This window comes from Pinus tabuliformis, chromosome 3_2 (assembly GCF_031772625.1).
Source record: "Pinus tabuliformis cultivar Carrire ecotype Pingquan chromosome 3_2, CPIR1, whole genome shotgun sequence".
NCBI lineage: Eukaryota > Viridiplantae > Streptophyta > Pinopsida > Pinales > Pinaceae > Pinus > Pinus tabuliformis.
Window position 1 is genome coordinate 964,417,888 of NC_142302.1, and position 16,921 is coordinate 964,434,808.

Genomic DNA, 16,921 nt, shown 5'->3' on the forward strand with positions numbered 1-16,921 from the left:
TTGATGTTCTCCCAATTTTTCCCCAGTCATTTCTGACCAGTACCTCTTTATTTTTGTCAAGCTTGAGGAGGATAACATATGCTTGTTCTATAACCTACCCTTCGGGCAAGCCTATCGCTATGATTTAACGAGCCTAGCGATAGGGAAACTCGTTCTCGTCTAAAGACAAGTTTGTCGCTATTTAACCATTTTAACGAGTCTAACGACAAGGAAAACTCGGTCCTTTTCATTTTTAGAGAGTCTAAAAAGGTACAGAAAGTTAACTCCATAATTCCTTTTTCGTCAGCAAATCCCTTAAGTCCGAAAAAGTATAAAACAATACAGAAGGGATGGCTGTTCGGTACTTTTAACGAGCCGAACAAGACAAGCGCTCGATCCTTTTGTGCAATAATCCCTCAGATCCAAAAAGATTAAAATTTAGAGGAGGGATAGCGTTCCGGTCCTTTAACGAGCTGGAAGGCCAAAACTCGGCAAACTTTTCATATTTTACAAGTCAGTGAAAAGAGCTGAAAGAAGACTCGTCTTTTGAGGAACGAGTGATAAACATGGATAGCTACGGATTCCAGGTACAGGTTGGAATTTTCCAATCACGGCAGTGTCGCAAGGATGGCTAGGTGAAATCACTCTTCGCAGCTGTTTCTCAAAAGAGGTAAACACACAAATGGAAGTGAATGATCGGCCAAATGAACAGTGGAGGTGATGGATGAAAACACGATCAAGGTTCTTATGGCTGATGAATTTACGATTTCAAAAGGTTATTTACCGGTTCATTTTTTCCATGAGCTTGAACTCTAGGGGAAACTTTTGCTCACACTTTTCTATTTTTTAACGAGCTTAAATTCAGGCCTAAAACTGCTCGAAATTGCGTTTATTTTTTAACGAGCATGAACTATATGCTAAAACTGCTCGATATACCAGTCATATGAAGAACGCCTCTCGTAAGGACCAATTTTTATAGAGCTTATGCCTTACCACAGCTGTGCTCACTTTTGGCAAATTTTACTTCTGCCCCACAGGCTTTCTTTCATGCAAGTTCGGAAACGGCTAATCTTAAAACCAGATAAATAACCGCCCCTAGCTTGCACTCCAGAAAGTTTGCATGCCCCCAGGTATAGGATAGAATTTCGAGGCTGCCCCTCCTCTCCCCTACTTCTGTTTTTCTTTGGGTGTTCTTACTTATTTGTCATCTTGCTAATCTAATGCTAACGATACTTGTCTTCTCGTTATTTTAAGGGGTCTTACGCAGTACTCAGACTTCCTGTCGGCCCACTTTGAACAAACAGCTATTTGTGACAATAGAAGAACACTACTCAAAGATAAAACACTGGTATTATTGAGGGAGGCTTGCCTCTTTCTTATTATCCGAAGAGTGGTTCTATTCGCTGCCGCAAATCAATCTCTTTCTTCGGCGGTGTCTATCATTGGGTTGTCAAAAGATGGTTACCCTCTGTCACAACAATACGGTCTCCTTCTTAGTTTACTGCCCCTGCTTATCCTTCAAAACATATGTTTCGATGGGCGAGGCTTGAATTTAAAGATGGTGACTACTTGTTACAATAAGGGAATTCCTACTTGGGCATTGCCCACTTTTTTAGACAAAGGTGAATGATTCCCAAACACATAACTTTAACAAAAGATCATTATTCCAGAACAACCCCACTTCCTTCGGACGGGGTACGGACTAGTCATGTTCTTCTGCGGAAATTCTTCCTTATACCCGGAGTTTCTTCTGCCCGAAGCAGACCAGGGTGCATGCCCCCTGGGTCCTAGTCTTTCTTTCCGAATCACTCACGCTCATCGGGAAGGAGGACCGGGGGTGGAGGCGAATCTTGAGTGAACAGACCATTTAGGATTGGTATTTGACTATTTGCGATGCGAGATCCCGGAAATGAAAGTTGGTCTACGAGCTTGACCACCCTTCCTTCGTGTGGAAAACACATTACTCTAAAGAGTGAGGAGACTATCGCTCCCATGCAATAAATATAGTCGCGTCCAAGGAGTAGGTTATAATCCAAGGGTCCTTGAACTACCAACACGTTCATCCTGACGGTCTTCCCTTTCAATGTAATAGGTACATCGGGGAGGATCCCTAATGGTCGACTGGTTCCTTTATCGAAACCTGAGAGATTTCTCAACTCAGGTAAAAGCGCTGGGGAACCCAGTGCTTTCCAAGCAACAGAGGAAAGGATACTCACAGACGCCCCTTCATCAATGATAATACCAGCCATAATCATTCTATAGATCTGGACAATGATTCTGAATGGAACATTGGCTGGTAACCGGGGTCTGCCTAGTTGATTCCAATCAAAGGATACAACCAGGTTGCTTGGTGGTGGGACCGAATATACGGCCGGATACGACTCTGATGATGTTCCTCCCTGCGATAAAGGAATGGGCGCATTGCCCTGATGCTCATCTGAGTCGGTGCTGATGAAAAGAACCTGGATGGTGTCATCCTTGTTCTCATCAGTGAGGGTGTCGCCTGAAGATGACTCTTCGGCGACGGTGTCATTTGAAGACGGGTCTTCAATGACGGGGTCATTGGACGATAGAACCTCTGAAGGAAGAACCGGGCCAACTGCCGTATCGACCTTTAGACTTTCGTCTGGTCTAGATCCGGTAGGTTCATTCTCAATGACCGACACTTCAGCTGACCACCTGAGTGGTTCAACTGGATTTTCAACTATCGAGGGATTAGGCGCGAGTTTTCGGTATCCAGGAGGAAGTTGCACCGGTGACACCGGGCGATCTTCCAAAACTCTCTTGGCCTCATCTAAGAATGGACATTTGTGGATGGCATGATGACCTTCACACAATAGACAGGGTGTTCTTGGTCCCCTTCTTCGTCCTTCACTCTCGCTAGTTGATGGAATGCAATCAACTTGACAACCAGAGGTTGATGCTACCGGATTGTGCAACCTTGGGGACCAGTCCCTTAGTATCCGGGGAATACAAGGACAATCACGATGGAAGTGGATCCCTTTGCAAATGACACATGGCGTTTTAGGCCCGGTCGGTGCAGTGTGTGGGTTTTTGTCAGATTTCTTCTGCTTGCCCCCAGTCGCCTTCGCCAGAGGCTCCTTCTGCTTCTTTTCTCTCTTCTTCTTTTCCTTCTTCTCCTTGGGAGGCTGACTTTTGCCAGCTCTACCTTGCGAAGATGAAGGATCAGAGGAAGTATCACAAGAAGTGGAAGGCTGGTGGGTAGTTCTAGATTGTTCTGACTGTTGATTCGAATGCTCAGGATTAGTGGCGATCTGGACTACATTAGTTGAAAAGAGCCATACAGGGAGGCCGATTGTCAATCCTGGAAGCGACAATGTAGCCATATGAGGCGCACCAACATCTCCCCAAGAGGAGAAGGGATTTGGATTTCCGCCAAGGTTACTTCCTTGGTTGGTAGGCTCCATACTTTTCAACTGAAAGATCAACGTGGGAATAACAGGTGATTATGTTCCGCTTTAAAATAAATTTTATTTACGACGCTTTTAGACACAAACTTGCTTTTTCATGTTTTAAGAGTCGAGAAAAAGCTAAAGATGACTCTAGTCGCCTTCGATGTATTAACGAGCCCGAAGTGACAAATGCTCGGTTGGACCTTTTCAGTTATAGAGTTTGAAAAGGGCCAAAAGAAACTGCTCTGGAGATCTAGGCAGAGGGTGTGCCAAACCTTTCGCGAAACCACAGAATACGTTTTACGGTACGGGTGGTCGATCTTCGTGAATGCTGTGTTCACTGCATCGCGATCAGTAGGGCGGCCGACACGGTTTCCTAAGGATAAAGGATAAAAGCCTATAGGGGTCTCCCAATATACGCGACGGTACGCGGGAGCTCAAGTCCGTGTTAGTGCCACCGACTCTCAGGAGGAATCACCCACCTTCGTAGAGATCGACAATCACTATGTTTAACGACGCCGGAACACGTCTCTACCTAGACCTCTAGATGTTTGCGTTAAATTCCAAAGCGTTGTTATGTAAATTGAGTTTATTTTAATGTTGATCTTTCTTAACAGTTTGCCTTTCAGGTTCGCCACGAGATGTATATATACAACTTCCTATATGCAATCTAAGAATGAGAAGCAAATCTTTTCAATCTTTCAACTTTTGAAAACCTTAATCTACTTGAGGGAAAAGAAAGACACAACTTTTTCCACAGATCAAAGAACACACACTAAAATGCACATTTTCCTAAATCGTCAAGCACACAGTCAAATGCAAAATGCACAATGCATGTATTTCTTTTCGTTATCCTTAATGTTGATGCTAACAAAAGGAAACTGTTGTATGATTTTTGAATCAACTTTCAAGTAGAAATAAACAAGCTTGTCCACAATCAAAAAGACACCTTATGATAGACTTGTTTAAACACAGGAAAAGTATAGATTCAAACCATAAAAGTGAAAAGCAAACAAACTCAAACAGCCATGAACAGTAATAAAACTAGCTCATAAGATCACAAAGACACTTTTACAGTTCAGGATCTAAGAGGTCACAGCTATACTGGTTTGCTTTTCACAATGGGAAACTGTAACTGAAACAAGAAATACTGAAAGAACATTCACAGTTTCATCACACAACTGAGGCGGAATAAAGTCAAGGAGAAGTGGTCTACAGCAAATACAATGACCAGCAAGCAATCAGCCAAAAAACAAGTGCAAACAGGGCCAAGACACAAAAGGAAGACTGAGCAAGACAAGGGCTAACTGGACCAGCGCAGGTTCTAGTCTGCCAATCTCACTCTCAGCGCAGTTCCCGAAGGGAGCACCTGCGCTGTAATGCAGGCTGCCTGTGTACAGCCTGCACTGACTCACGAGAGTTACGTCTGCTAAGAATTCCGGGTCATAAAAAGCTCAAAAATGCACTGTTTTTACTGAAATAAAAAGCTATAGGTCAAGTACAGGCTAAGGGATGATCAAGAGGATAAAGATCTATCACAAAGAGTAAAGATTCATCTGTAGATTAGCTCTTTAAATCTTGAATTTGCTCAGCAAAGGAGCAAGAGTAGCAGTCCCTCTACTTCGCTTTTGATATAGTCAAAAGCTTTTCGATTTGGTACTCTTTTCTTCAAGAAATGAATAGAAAAATACTACAAACAACAACAAGATACTAGGTTCCCCAGCGGAGTCGCCCGTTTGTTGTGGGGAAAAGTATCCGATGCGGATGACACTAACCCTTCTAAAGGTGACAGTCTTTAGCAACAACTGAATGATAAAGTTTTCATGTTCCACTTTATGAAAGTACAGAGAGAATAGTAAGAAGGTCAACCAACCTGGTGTCTTGCGCTTAGTCGATCCTTGTCCTTCTCTCTTCGTATCCTGTTCCCAGCTCTTTGCTCTCCTAGCCGATCCAGCTACATACAGATCCTGCACAAAACAAGAGAGCGAACTACAAGATACATGTACTCATAACTGAAGCATGGATTAGGGTGCATCAAATATACATGTAAACACAAAGCATCTATGTAAAACAAGTATATAGGAGAACATGCAAACTTTATTGATAGAAAGTAACAGGGTTCCAGAGGAAGTTACAACCAATGATGTTGGATCCAATCCAGCAGCACTTCCTCGGCAGCAAGAACTCTCCTCTTCACCTCTAGTAAAACAATCACCCAATAATCCTGGCGGTATACCAACAGCACCTCCTTTCTTATACAAAATTCCAGCCTCCTTAGACCTCATAGAAGAGCTCTATATATAGGAGGGAAGAGGAAAGGATGAGTCAGCTGGAGGCTGGCATATAGCTGACTAGTGTCCTCTCCATCTTCAGTTAATCTTCAGTTCGTGTGTCCACTTGGAGATCCTTGCTTACACATGGTGATCAAGTACCTCTTACTCATCACAGGGCGAATCTCATGAACCAAGTGTCATTTTGGAAGCTTCCTGGGCAATTGACACCTTGCAGGATGACTGTGCCACTTGGCCAATCTCACCCAGCGCAGGTAGCCTTCATTGTTTTTGACTTCCAGCGCAGGTACAGAGTGGGACAGTTGCAATACAGCGCAGTTGCTCAGTTAAGCAGCTGACATGATCCAAAATAAGCCTGTTTTGAAGTGTTTTCAGGTGGAGAACTGATTGGAAGTGCTGTTGTTTGATGACCTTGTTCCTTTAGGGGTAAGAACAACATGTTTAGGGACTGAGGATCCCTGTAATTATCGACATTCCATGCTCCATGACCCGAGGCACAAAAATGTCTATAACACCCAACTTGCTTCAAGAGTCATAAACGGTTTCATGTAAGACTATCCTACGAACGAAGCAAACGAGCTAACAAACATCGAAGAAAAGCAAAAGTAGAAGTCAAAGTGAAAGCAAAGAAATTAAGCAAACAAACAAGCAAACAAAGCATATAAGCAAACAAGCATGCAAGCAAACAACTGAAAGCAAACACTACTCCTACTCCTACACTGACAGTGCATGGGCCTGATCACGTGAAGTGATACTTCCTGTTATCACTCAGGTTGTCCTTAAGCTCCTGAAAGGATACGGCCGAGGTAACCACAAACCAGCTTTGGACTGCAGGTTCTAGCCTGCCTGCAGTCATAGAGGGCTCTCTCTTTATGATTTAGCTTTGTTTGAAAAGGATTTTAGGCTAGCTATTGATTTCAGGGGTTTGACTTGTAATTTGGTAGGAAGGATGGTGCAATTCAAGCAGAGAGGCAAAACATTATCTGGTCTATTTCAAACCATTGGGCATGGAGTCAAAGAGTAGGACTGCTGGTGCATTTTCTTGGTCAAAAAGACAAACATGGAGCAAGGTAGCTGAATATGAAACAATCTTTCAAGCTATAGGGTGGAGTGAAAACTAAGGCATGAGAGGCAATTAAGAATCTCTCAAACATGTTTAGCAGAAGGAAGACGAATAAGCTTTGCCTAGGAGCAATTAAGAATTCCTAGTTAACAGCCATTCATATGTAAAATAGGTTAAACATGAGCCATAAAGGAATTCATATTCATCCCTAAATCAAGAGGAAAACATTAAGAGACCACAGAAATTGAGCATAGAGTGCAAGCATGCAAATTCTAAACCAATCTTTCTTTCTGTGATTTGAGCATATATGAGATGAAAATAACAGAGATGAGGAACACTTATTGTTTCATATAGCAGCGCAAGAATTCCACATTAACATCTTCAACCATTAAACACTGCGCAGACCGATGTTCTCCAAAACTTTTGAGCAGTCTTTGATTATAGAAAAATATCAGACATACAGTGCGAGTCTCTCTCGAGATACATTAGCCGACCAACCCTTCTAACAATGCAGAGGGTCGTATTTATACAAAACTTGAATACAAAAATATCTAGGCAAGAAGTTAATAGCTCATAACTTCTCTACCAACTCCTAAGGAGTGGTTGATGAAAAAGTAAATGCTGGAATAAATACAAGTGCAACAGCTGTTCTCTTCTGGCAGCAAATGTTGACTTTTGAGTCGCTTTGAGTCGGCTGGGCCGCGTTCTTAGAAATCCGCGCCCCTAGGTTCGCCATCTCAGCGTTTTTGCTTGGTAACTGCTCCTACCTGTCCTGCGCCTTCTTTCATTGCTCTGTCTAGTGCATTCTGTGCCTTAATCTGGGCTTGCTGATGACCTGCAGCTGTCTGTGATTTTGAAATAAAAAAAAAGAGGGAAAAACTGAAATCACCTGGGTAATACGGCCAGCATTGCTTGCCACCAATTCTCAGAAGGCCACTGATGTCTTTGTATTTTGACAAGTGTTTCATCGGCCTCTGTGTACTTGTAATAACTAGGCGGCATCTCAAATAGATGATTGACCTCGTGCTCTAGGTAAAATAAGCTTTCCAGTTTGTCGTAGAGCGTCTGTCCTGTAGGTGGCCCTGCCTCTGTTGCGGAACTTGATGCAGCAGTAAGCTGATTATTGACAAAGTTATTGAGCCTGGTAGAATACTGGTCACATGTCAATAGTTTTCCAGCATTGGTCAGCAGGCTGGGTAATCCCCTGGTTTGTAATGCTGCAAGCCCTACGTCAAAATTGTATACATCTCTTTGTATATCCCGACATCTTGCCTCCAGAGTTTGCACCAGGCTTCTCAATGTGAGCACACTTTTTGCTGTCAGTATGGCATCTGTTCTGCTCACGATATGGAGTGCTGCCAGCTCTTCCCTAGTCTGATGATTCAGAAAATTGATCATTCTGTTGGCCTGGTCAGGCATATTTCCTAATGCTGCCTTGGCTCTCTGGCTTTCAGTCTTAGCACGACCAAGCAGTTCCACCTGTTCATATATGGCCTGAATTGACCTCCATTGGCCAGTGATTGACTGATTTATTTTGGCCCACAGGATCTTCTTTACTTCAGCCAAAGTCTTATCCAATGACAGCTCTTTTTCCAAGGTTTTGATTCTGTCCCTCAGGGCCTTGATTTCTCTTGATTGCTCACCCACTGTCATTTTAGATTTGTCATATTTTGTTTCTAGCTCAGCCAATTTTTCTCGGGCTTGTTTAATCTCTGTTGCCTGAAGCTCTACCTCTTTGATAATCCTTTTTAATTCGTCCATGCTCATGCTAGACCCAGGAATTGTTGTTGTTGCTGCTGTAGCACCCGCAGTTGCTGTGGTTGTTGGAATAATTGGAGGGGTGGCCATTGCATGTGCTGGAGGAATAGCAATGCCAGTTGGAAGTGTTTGAGGCGGCTGGGAGGTCGACTCTCCCTGTTTTTCTTGCAGTGCCTTCTCCAATTCCCCTTCCAAATCAATCACTCTTTGGTTTAATTTCATGATCAAATCCAGTTGATCCTCAGCTTCTTTTTCTTTCTGCAGTTCCCCTGTTTGAGGATGCTCAGTAGGAAGCAACCTCAATCTCTTTTTTAATGTAGCAATGTCGTCGTCTTTCTTTTTCATAAGGGTCCTCACACCCTTAGGATCTTTAGGATCATGTCCTAAGTCCACAATAATCTCCTCCAGTGTTCTAATTCTATTATCTTTGGTCATGGACGACAGTCTACCAGTAATTTGCCCACCTCATTGAAATGATCATAAGGAAATGGAGGTGGTTCTTTTGGTTGGCAATCTGCCCTCATAAATGTTTCAGCAACCATTTCAATCTTGGTACCAAGTAACCACGAGGCCTCTTGCAGCAAACTATTTATGGAAAAGGGCAGTAGCGTGTGACTTGTTTTGAAGTTCAACATCTGGTTGATGGAGTCAGGAGTAGTGTAGAAAAGTATGCTTCCAGATGAAGACTTGACAGCCCTCTGACTCGGTTCATAATTTGCAGCACAAAGGTGAATGATCTCAGGAAAGACGTTGACAGAAGGGAGGAAATAATGGGGCAGACCGGACTCCCATATGCAATACTTGTCAGTTCTGTCTATGAAACAGTTTCTCAGCTGGCAGTAGGTGCGTAGATGATTTCTTTTGGCAACAAAGTCTTGAATGAGGTAATCTGTATCGGCCAAGGGCATGGACTCCAATTCTTTACTTGGCGGGTTGATGGGAGTAACATTCAGAGCAGATGGAGCGGCCATTATGCAACTTTGCGTGCTTGAGCTGAAAGGAGGGCTACTGAAACAATCGGCTATCAAATTTGCTCACAACAACCAGCAAGAGTAGGCAAATTGAACTTCAAATGTGATAGTAGTTGAACGGCTTGAGAGCCTATGCTGTAAGAGACCAACTTGGAGGAGTTTTTGGGTCAACCTCCCTTTTCTTGGTAAATTCTCTGGAGCTAAAGACTGTGAGGAACAATGCAGGGGAGCAGAGGGAAATTGCAGTTTCAGTGGACGGATTTGAACAGCGGAACGGGGTAAAATTGGGCAATGCTGAGCTGCTGAGCAATTTTTACTGGGGGCCGAGCTTTAAACAGAATTCGCCCGCAAAAGTGTAAATGGGCATGAGGTTTTCTGAGATTTTTCTGAAGTGAGGGGCCTTCAGCAGGTTTACTGAAGTCTCAGGCGCAGCAGAACTACGAATTGGGGAACTTTACAGGTTTACAGTGAGTGCAGTGGATAAAATGAACGAGCAGGAGCGAAAAAGAGGAGGATATGACAAATACCTGGTTCAGACTGTGCCGAAGGTGGACAAACTGGTACGCAGATAGACGATGGAGCTGAATTGCAGTCCGCAGTAGCTTGCCTTGTCGCTTTGAAGCTTCGGGAGTGAGAGAATGAATGGAACAAGGAGCCGGCGCGTTCAAATGAACCCATAAAAATGAATTACAACGGTCATCCTGTTGTCGGGAAAAATGCCTATGCAGGACGATCCTATCCACCTAAGGTGTGACAGTGCCTTAGTAACAAACAGAGACAGCTATTCTAGTATTCTTCCTTTATGAATTAAGAATGAAGAGAGAGATGGATGGACTAACCGGTGTCTTCCGTTTGTCCCTCGATCCGGCTTCTCTTCTCTTGGAGAGTTCCCGGCTACTTGCCTTCTCGCTCGCCCAACTTCAAGAGGTTTCTGCAAGATCACAAGAAGAGAACACTACACAAGACATGGATTCATATTCATAACTAGTTCAGGATTAGAAATAAACTAAACATACTAATGCAATCATACATCAAGCATACATCAGCATATAGGAGAAACCAAGATAGCTTTATTGATGAATAACAAGGTTCAGGAAGAGATACAACCCAGAGAGCTCCAATCCAGCATCTCCTTCCCAGCAAATGGAATTCCTACCTTCACCCCCTTCAAAGCATTAAGCACCCAATGATTCCAATCTCAAACCAACAGCAATTCTTTGCAATAAAAAAATTCCAGCCTCTAGATCTCATGGAGGAGAGATCCATATATAGATGATTGGAGAGAGGATGAGTCAGCTTGAGATCTGACTAGTGTCCTCTCCCTCTGTCAGTTCTTGATTCCACTTGGAGGTTCTTGCTTCCACTTGGAGATTTGGAACCTCTTACTCATCACCAGTCCAATTCCCTGAGGCAAGTGTCATTTTGGAAGCTTCCTGGGTTCTGACACCTTGAGAAATGAACTTGCCACATGTCCACTCTCGCTCAGCGCAGGTAGCCAGTGTTGCCTTTGACATTCAGCGCAGGTAGCCAGTGTTGGCTTTGACATTCAGCACAAACAGCTAGTGTAGCCACTGAAATGATCCTGAATTGACTTGTTTTTGAGCAGTTTCTGGTGGAGAACTTCTGTGAATTGCTGTGGTTTGTTAGCCTTGTTCCTCTAGGGGTAGGAACAACATGTTTAGGGACTTTGGATCCCTTAGATTATGGACATTTCATGCTCAATGCTCTAAGTTACAAAAATGTCTATAACAGTTGCCCCCTAGAGTATGAGGTTGTTTATCGGGTGAAATGCTTTATCAGGGGGATCCGAAGTTCATCCAATGCTGGGAGGAGACCTGTAATAAGATACAATATAATACATTATTTTTCATACTGCTTTCATGATCTAGCTGAGGCGGGCATTCCCATGCTCAGCTTTATAAATTCATTTTTCAGTACATAGAACAGACAATCGTCTGATGGTAGACTGATAATTTTGATGAAATTATCATCCTTTGAGTAGGATGATTATCTACTGCAATGATGTACATGTCAATGTCTTTATCTTTCCTGAATATATATCGCAGCCCGGATGGATGAAACTAGATCCGAGGTCTTCAAACTCGTTCGATCTTCACTCTAAGTACAAGTCGATCCATGTGAGAAATGTTTTGAAGTCGAACATGGAAAGACATCGCTTGATTACCGGTCAATGATGTAAACCGTTAACAAGCGCGAGAGGAATCACCGATAATGATAATGACCCTCAAGGTACTGTAGTACAATTCACGTGGTGTGAATAAAGGACTTGGTGTCGAACACCACGCAAAATATTTCGGTCGAAGGTCATTGATGTATACCTGTCGCCGGAAGTGAGAAACTTGCCATTGAGGCATGCAAGCTTCAAAGTACTGAAGGGGTTGTTCCTAGATCAACTTCTTGGATAATGAGCTGATGTCGACAAGAAGCGATCCGTCAAAGGAGGGCCTTAATGAATCCCACATCAGTGACACGGAACGGAGCTAATGATTTTAATGGAGGTGAAAACGATCTGTGACATATGATTCAGGGTGGCGGTCATGAAAGGATGAAGGATAATGTACGACAGTGGATGGGACATGGTTGACTTTTCTGAACCACTTCTCTTGAACATATGGCGACACTGATGTGATGGATCGGTAGCATTACCCCAAATATGGATGGTATGGCGAGACCATGGATGTGACCGGTGAATGAAACAACCCAACCCGATTGTGGTACAGAGGAAAAGTGTCATGTTCAAGAGCGACTTGCTACCATCAAAGTTTTCTTTAGTTTCTCCCAATTTTTCCCCAGTCATTGCTGACCAGTACCTCTTTATTTTTGTCAAGCTTGAGGAGGATAACATATGCTTGTTCTATAACCTGCCCTTCGGGCAAGCCCATGGCTATGTTTTAACGAGCCTAGCGATAGTGAAACTCGTTCTCGTCTAAAGACAAGTTTGTTGCTATTTAAAGATTTTAACGAGTCTAACGACAAGGATAACTCGGTCCTTTTCATTTTTAGAGAGTCTGAAAAGGTACATAAAGTTAACTCCAAAAGTCCTTTTTCGTCATCTAATCCCTTAAGTCCAAAAAAGTATAAAACAATACAGAAGGGATGAGTTTTCGATAGTTTTAACGAGCCGAACAAAACAAGCGCTCGATCTTTTTGTGCAATAATCCCTCAGGTCCAAAAAGATTAAAATCTAGAGGAGGGATAGCTCTTCCTATTCCTTTAACGAGCTGGAAGTCCAAGGACTTGGCAATCTTTTCATATTTTGCGAGTCAGTTGAAAAGAGCTTAAAGAAGACTCGTCTTTTGAGGAACGAGTGATAAACAGGGTTAGCAGCTGATTCCAGGTACAGGTTGGAATTTTCCAATCACGGCAGTGTCACAAGGATGGTTAGGTGAAATCACTCTTTGCAGCTGTTCCTCAAAATGGGTAAACAATCATATGGAGGTGAACGATCGGCCAAATGAAAAGTGGAGGTGACGGTGCAAACACGACCAAGGCTTTAATGGCTGATAAGGTTACATTCACAGTGGTTATTTACCCGGTAGGTTCATTTTTTATTTTAAAATGAGCTTAAACGCTGGGGGAAACACTTGCTCATTGCTTATGTTTATTTTTTGACGAGCATGAAGTCCGCGTTAAAACTGCTCGGATCTTGCGTTTATTTTTTAACAAGCATGAACTGTGTGCTAAAACTGCTCGATTACCCAGTCATATGATAAGAGTGTCTCATTGAGATTCTATTTTTTATGGAGCTTCATCTCACAAAGCTTTGCCCCGCATCCTTTCTTTATGCAAGTTAGGAAACGGCTAACCCAAAAAACAGATAAATAACCGCTCTTTGCTTGCACTCCAAAAGGTTTGCATGCCCCTAGGTATAAAGTATGATTTCAAGGTTACCCCTACTTCATTTCCGTCAAAACATTCGTTTCACCGAGAGAGGCCTACCTCTTTCAGGTTACCCAAAGATTGTCTCGTTAGTCTTTCAAACAAAACACTTCCTCGGCAATCTCTACCGAAATAGACAAAGGTGAGCGACGTAGCCCGCCAACTCACATAACTTTGACAAAAGAATCTTATTCTAGAATAACCCTCTTCCTAGACGGATGGGGTACAGACTAATCATATTCTCCAGCGGAAACCTACTCTATACCCAAAGTTTCCCTGCCGAAGCAGACCAGGACGCATGCCCCCTGGGTTCCAGTCATATCCTCCCAGATTAATCACGCTCATCAGGAGGACGGACCATGGGTTGAGACACTTCTTGCGTGAAGAGACCATTTAGGGATGGTATATGACTATTTGCGATGCGTGATCCAGGAAATGAAAGTTGGTCCACGAGCTTGACCACTCTTCCTTCATGCGGAAAACACATTACTCTAAAGAGTGAGGAGACGAGGGCCCCCATGCAATATATATAGTCTCATCCAAGGAGTAGGTTATAATCCAAGGGTCCTTGAATGACCATCACGTTCATTTGAACGGTCTTCCCTTTCAATGTGATAGGCACATTGGGGAGGATCCCTAAAGGTCGACTGGTTCCTTTATCAAAGCCTGATAGATTTCTCATTTCAGGCAAAAGCGCTGGCGAACCAAGCGCTTTCCAAGCAATAGAGGAAAGGATACTCACAGATGCCCCCTCATCAATGATAGTGCCAGCCATTACCATTATGTATATTTGAACGATAATTCGGAATGGTATGCTTGCTGGAAACCGGGGTCTGCCTAGTTGGTTCCAGTCGAACGAGACAACTAGGTTGCTTGGTGGTGGGACCGAGTAGACGGCCGGGTATGACTCTGACGAAGTTCCTTCCTCCGATAAAGGAATGGGCAAATTGCCCCTTTGTTCGTCGGAGTCTGTGTTGATGAAGAGAATTTGGACGGTGTCGTCTTTATTCTCCTCTGTGATGGTATCATTCGAAGATAGAGCCTATGAAGGCAAAACTGGGTCAACTGCCGCCTCAACCTTTTGACTTTCGTCAGGCATGGATCCAGACGGTTCATCTTCAATGATAGGTGCTTCGGCTGGCCACCTGGGCGGGCCAGCCGTGTTCTCAACTAGTGAAGGACTTGGCAGGAGTTTTTGATATCCAGGAGGAAGTTGCACTCGTAAAATCGGGCAATCTTCCAGAACTCTTTTAGCCTCGTCTAAGAAGGGACAACGGTGGATGGCATGGTCGTCTTCACACAGTTTGCAGGGAAATATAGCTTTCCCTCTCTGTCCTAGGACTTCACTTTCACTAGTCGACGGTGAGCTGTCAACATGGCTATTAGAGGTCGACGCTACCGAATTGTGCAAACAGGGAGACCAGTCTCTTAGTATCCGAGGGATGCAGGGACAATATCTGTGGAAGTGCTCTCCCTTGCATATGACACATGGCAATTTAGGCCTGGTCAGTCCTGTGTGTGGATTTTTGTCAGACGACACTTGTTTGCCCCCAGTCGCTTTTGGCTCCTTCTTCTTCTTCTCTTTCTTCTTCTTTTCTTTCTTCTCCTTAGGAACTTGGTTTTTTGTTTTACCAGTTCCGTCAAGCGAAGAGGAAGGAGGAAAGGAAGAGTTAGATGAAGTAGAAGGCTGGTTGGCAACTCTGGTCTGGTCTAACTATTGACTCGACTGTTCAGGAATAGTGGTGTTCTGAACGACATTGGTTGAAAAGAGCCAGACTGGCAGGCCAATTGTCAGTCCTGGAAGCGACAATGTGGCCATATGAGGCGCACCAACATCTCCCCAAGAGGAGAAGGGACTAGGATTTCCACCAAGGGGAATTCCTTGGTTGGTGTGCTCCATTTTTTTTTTCAACCTAAAGATCAACACAGGAATAAAGGGTGATTTTTCCGTTTAAAATAAATTTTTAACGACGCTTAGACACAACTTGCTTTTTCACTTTTAAAGAGTCGAGAAAAAGCTAAAGATGACTCTAGTCTCCTTCGATGTTTTAACGAGCCCGAAGTGACAAATGCTCGGATGGACTTTTTCCGTTATAGAGTCTGAAAAAGGCCAAAAGGAACTGCTCTGGAGATCTAGGCAGAGGGTGTGCCAAACTTTTTGCAAAACCGCAGAATACTTTTTAGGGTACGGGCGGTCGATCTTCCTGAATGCTGTGTTCAGTGCATTGCGATCAGTAGGGCGGCCGACACGGCTTCCTAAGGATAAAGGTTTTATGCCTATAGGGGTCTTCCAATATATACGCGATGGTACGTGGGAGCACAATCCGTACTGGCGCTATCGTCCCTCAGGAGGAATCACCCACCATCAACGAGATCGACAGTCACCAGGCTTTACGACGTCGGAACACGTCTCTAGCCTAGACCTCTATGTTGTGCGTTATGTTGCAAAGCGTTGTTAAGTTCATTCAATTTATTTTAGGTTGATCTTTTTAGAAGTTTTCCTTTCAAGGTTCACCACGAGATGTATGATACAATTCCTAAATGCAGTCTAAAGATGATAAGCAAGCTTTATATCTTTTCAACTTTGAAAATCCTAGCTACTAAGGGAAAAGAAAGAGACCATCTTTTCTCCAAGAGCAATTAGCACACTCTAATGCACTTTTCCTAAATCAATCATGCAAACTATCAAGATGCAAATGCACAATGCAGGTGTTTGTTTTCCGCTTTCTTAGTATTGATGCCTACAAAGAAAGCTTTTTGTACAACTTTGAATTTGCTTTTAAATGACCAATACAAACAAGTTTACTTTTTCGAAATCAGAGAGGGTAGAAGAGATTACAACACTTAACGATTTTCGAAATGAATACTTGTTTCGACACTTAAAAGAGACAAACTCAAACCAATAAGCAAAAGCAAATGTATAATCAACTGCAAACAGCCAATGAATTGTCTTCTAAGATCACAATCAACAGATCTGAATCAAGGGCTACAGGATGATTATTTCACTCATGCAAAGGAAAACTGCAAATGATGCCACAAACACATAAAAACACTCACAGTCTTTTTATACAAAAGGAGGCGGAAGTTAAGCAGAGAAAATGAGTTATCAGACTGGTACCTATGCTGGTTACAGGCTGCAAAAATCAGAGATCAAAACAAGGCAAAACAGAGCAGAGAACCCCAGCTGCACAAGGCCAAATTGGTTCAGCGCAACCTCAACACAGGGGTTTTGACATTCAGCGCAGGTAGCCTTCACGGGACCTGCATTGAAATGCATAACCTCTTCACAGCTGTCGCGCTGAAGGAGAAACGAGAGTTTCTCACTGGGTTCTGGGTCACAGATTGCTATTTAATCTACTGTTTCAGGCCAAATAAAAGCAACAAGCAAGGTACAATCAAAGGGATGCTTTGAGGGAGTACTAAGATCTATCACAAAGGATCATCAAATCATTTGTGAGCCCATTGTTCAGATCATAGACAAGTCCAGTGATTGGATCAAAGCAGCAACTGTCTACTTTGTATCTGGGAATAGCAGACGCAGTTCGA